The sequence below is a fragment of the Mustela nigripes genome, chromosome 7 (assembly GCF_022355385.1).
Source record: "Mustela nigripes isolate SB6536 chromosome 7, MUSNIG.SB6536, whole genome shotgun sequence".
Classification (NCBI taxonomy): Eukaryota; Metazoa; Chordata; class Mammalia; order Carnivora; family Mustelidae; genus Mustela; species Mustela nigripes.
In genome coordinates this window covers 27,327,372-27,332,243 of record NC_081563.1, presented here as the reverse complement: position 1 = coordinate 27,332,243, position 4,872 = coordinate 27,327,372, and positions in this window count along the sequence as shown.

Below are 4,872 nucleotides of genomic sequence, written 5' to 3'. Positions count from 1 at the left end.
AGTGGGCTCCCTGCGCAGCGCGAGTCTGTTCGTACCTCTCCCTCTGCCTTTCGCCTTCCTCCCTCACATTCCTGGTCTCTCTCTAGCTCTCAAGTAAATAAATAAAATCTTAAAAAGAAAGATTAAATAGAATAGTAGTGATTCTTTCAACACCAGTATGAGCAAGCACTGACTACTATGTTACCTATGGATTCTTGGAATGGGGGGAGAAAAAAAAATGGACTGGGAATTCCACAGGCCAGTGGGGGATGAGAGCCAGTGATAGGACAAAGAAGAGCAAGAAGGTTAGCGGGGATAGATTTGGGTGGACATTCCTATCCTGACACTTAGGATATATAGGAACGAGCCCTAAAATAGCTGTGCTCTGAAAGTATATTCAGTTTTACTATCAAAAGGAGCAGAAGTTGGTGCTTAAATGGATTTTTGGAAATTTGGGAAGATGGGCAACCCAGAAACAGAAGCAAGTTGTACCTCACAGTTTGGCATGCCAGTTTAGGAGGGCTTACATAATCATTTCAAGGAAAGGTAAGTAGACTTTACATAAAATCTCAGATTTCCAGGATCTCTCTAGTATCTAAGGTAGCCTGTAGAATTTATGTGTCACAGCCAAGTTTTTTGTATGTGAATAAAACTTTTAAATATAATTCGTGGCAACGGTGTGTGTATGCCTAGTATTTCATATCTTTCTAGGAGTAAAAGTAAAAGGACTATGACACTCCAGGAATAACCCATAAAACAAATTACCTGGGGAAAAAAGTATATATACATATTCATTGAGACAGCAACATCTGGTTATAGCAGACTAGTAATTCAAACCAACATTCCCTCTTGGAATAATTGAAAAACATAGACATCAGAGAGCTAATGAGTGGGCTCCCTGCGCAGCGCGAGTCTGTTCGTACCTCTCCCTCTGCCTTTCGCCTTCCTCCCTCACATTCCTGGTCTCTCTCTAGCTCTCAAGTAAATAAATAAAATCTTAAAAAGAAAGATTAAATAGAATAGTAGTGATTCTTTCAACACCAGTATGAGCAAGCACTGACTACTATGTTACCTATGGGTGAGCTGCTTTCAAGAATGGAGGCCCAGCTTTTTAAACTTCTTTTCTTTGGAAATATTTATTGGTTTAAGAGAGGATGGCTAAGAAGGCAAGAAGTGCTTTGGGCCATGTTATGTGGCTAAAGAGATGGAGATCAGAAGCCATAACCCACTAAGAGAAGCCTCTATTCCTCCTCCTTCCTTTGGGTTGGAATCACAAAAGGGTAAAAACTAAAAGTAAGAGTGAACTGGAAGGAGGAAGTTTTCAGGTCTTCATGGGCATTATAGCTCAGTTTGAAGTCATTTTTATCTATAAAGTTGGATTTCAGTGTTTCTAAATTGGCAATACCCCCAGGCAGAAGCAAACTATACATCTATACTATACATCGTTCTCTAGGAGATAACATCCTCTTAGGTCACACATTTTTTTCTACAAACAATTCTGAATATAATGTCTGGCATGGAATCATAAACAACAGAGCATACGAGAGTGAGGAAACAAGACAACAGGAACAAAAACAACAGAAACAAGAGACAACAGAAGAAGACTCATAAGGAAGGTTCAATATCCTCAAATCATCATACACACTTTAAAAAAAACAACAATAACTGTACTTTGTTCAAGAAATAAAAGACTAGGGTAAAAAATTTTAACCTAACATTAACAGCTTTTGAAAGAGCACCAAATAAAAGTTCTAGAACTGAAAATTAACCAAAAATAAAAAATGAATGGATGGGTTTAACGGCAGATTAGATATAGCTGAAGAGATTGTTGGTAACCTAGAAGATAAATCAGGAAAAAAAAAAAAATGCTTCCAAGGAAAACCAGAGAACAGAGTGCCTAAAAAATAAGAGAAAGAAACAGACATGTACTATATGGTCATGGGGTATAATAGACATATATTCGGAGAGTCGAAAAGACAGAATGGGACAGAAGAAACAGTGAAGGGATCATAGCTGTAATTTTTCCACAACAAATGAAAACCATCAGGCCAAAGAATCAAGAAAACTTGGAGAGCATCAAGAAGGATAAATAGAATAAAATAGCAAAACAGAATAAAAGTACCCAGAGGTATAGCATATGAAGATTACTGAATACCAAGAAAACAAACTGTTAAAACCGCTACAGAGAGAGAGAATATCTTTTGAAGAGCAACAATTAAAGTAACCACTGATGCCTCAACAGAAGACATAGAACAAAATGCTTAGGAAAAACTTGAGGTAATGTAAATTGTATTCCAAGTGAAAACACCACTCAAATAATAAGGTAATTGTAAACGGGTTTTCAGACAAGAATGAGAGATCAGCAAATTTATTGCCATCAGACCCACACTAAAATACATACTGAGGATATTTTATAGGCAGAAAGATAATGATCCCAGATGGAAGATGAGAGATGGAGAAAGGAAAAGGAACCATTGAAATAACAAGTTTCTAGGAAAATATAAATTAATATTGACTGAATAAATCAATCTTTATATTGCTTTGGAATTAAAATATACAATAAAATAAAACAGAGGAAAACAATAGCATGTAGATTAGAAGACCAGTGCACTATATAGGTAAAAGTGCCAATTAATATTAGCCATTAACAAATTAAGAATGAATGCTCTAATCTCCAGGTAAGCACTGAGAAGATGGTAAAAGAATGTACATCCTTTGAGCACAAAGGAGAAAAAATAATAATAAAGGAGAGAAAAAAGAACCTAGAGCACTAAGATTGCAAATTTCAATCAAAATACATCAGTAATTACATTAAAGCAAATGAACTTAATGTTCCAATTCAAAGACGTATGTTGTCAGATTGCATTTTAAAATAACCTTATAGGTGCACCTGGGTGACTCAGTGGGTTAAAGCCTCTGCCTTTGGCTCAGGTCATGATCCCAGAATCCTGGGATCAAGCCCCATGTCTGGCTCTCTGCTCAGCGGGGAGCCTGCTTCCCTTCCTCTCTCTCTCTGCCTGCCTCTCTGCCTACTTGTGATCTCTGTCTGTCAAATGAATAAATAAAAATCTTTTTAAAAATAAATAAATAAAATAACCTTATATATTGTTCACAAAGCAACAAGTATATAGTAAACTTAAGGAGCAAAATAATGGAAGAAGGTCATGAAAACACTAACCAAAAAAGGCTGGGGTCATTACATTAATATCAAAATGAGTTTTAAGTAAAAAAGCATCACTGGGGAGAAGGAAGTGCACATGATACAGATAAAACATTTACTTTACCAGGAAGATACAAAAACACTAAATTTTTTTGCACTGAATAAAGTAGCTTTAAATCTTTAAAGCAAAATCTTCACAGGGGTGAAAGAAGAAATACACAATTCCAAAATCATATTGGAAGGTTTTTAACATATTTCTCTCAGTAATTCATGGAACAAGCAGACAAAAATTCAGTAAGGAGGTAGAATATTTGCCTAACAAAATTGATCAATTTTACCTATTGAATATATGGAGAACAATTTACCCAAAAACTGCAGAACAAACATTTTTTTAAAAATACACAGAACATTTACAAAAATTAATCATATTCTGGGTAATAAGTATCAACAAATATCAAAAATTAAAATCATGTAATATATGTTCTTTGACAACAATGACATTTGGCTAGAAATTAATAATAAAAGATAACTAGAAATAATTATATTTTGAAATTAAGAAATATAGTTCCAAATAACCCATTGGGTCCCTAAAAACCATCATCATTAAAATTTGTAATAAAATAATTTGATCTGAATGATAGTTCCAAATATAGTATCCATCAAAACCTGTGTAAGTTTCCAGAGTATTAAATTGGAGCTTCAACTGCATACATGAAGCAAAGTGAAACATGGATAAATCTCACTCAAAATAGGAAAAAACCTAAACAAGATCTATATAAGCCAAATTTAGTAATATTTTGAAAAGGAAGTAACATACCAGACCAAACTGCTTTATTTTAGGAACTCAACAGAACTCAACATTCAGAATGCAATTAATGTAGTTCAAACATCTGCAGAATCAAGAAGAGAAATCACATGATTGTCTCAAAAGGTATAGAAAAATGGTTTGACAGAATTCACTATCCATTTGTATATAGCAAATTAGATATAGAAAGGAACATCCTAAATCTGATAAGTCATGTCTACTAAAAAACACCTTCAGCAAGCTTCGTATTTAATCATGACATGTTGAGAAGCCTTCCACTGAGACTGCTAACATCACTTCTGTTAAAATTCTCTGGGGGTTTTGTCATTCAGATTCCTTCCAGGAAGCAGAACACACACAACACGCACACGCGCGCACACAGAGAAGCAGCTTAATTGAAAAGAGGTGCTCCCAGTAATAGGGGCACCAGCAAGGACTGGTGAAATGTCAGAAATGGGAAGAGTGTGGCCCCATCACCAACGCTGGGCCAGAATAGCGAAGGGAGTGAACAATGATGGGGGCATTCAGTGGGGGAAGTTTCGTTTCTGGAATTTTGGCAATGTTCCCTTTCCTGGACTCTGGTGGCTCCACGGATGGCTGCTTTGGGACAGAATCACTGACTGTATGTGTTTGCTGTCTGCACAATAAGAAGGTTAAATATTAAAATAAGAAAATTGCTGATGCGGATGTTGTAACTACATGTCAATGAAAGTAAGTGGATGTCACCTGCAGATACAAAATAATTAGAATAAAGATAATTATATATTCACAAACAGGTTAATTAAAGCAATTATAAATTAGGGCATGAAAGCGGTTTCCTGGGACTTCTAAGGAAACCCCCAAATTAAAAAGAAGCAAAGGCAGGAAAGTAACAAAAATGAGTTCAGATTTATCCCTTAAGATCTTACACACAGCTTGCTTTCTCTTC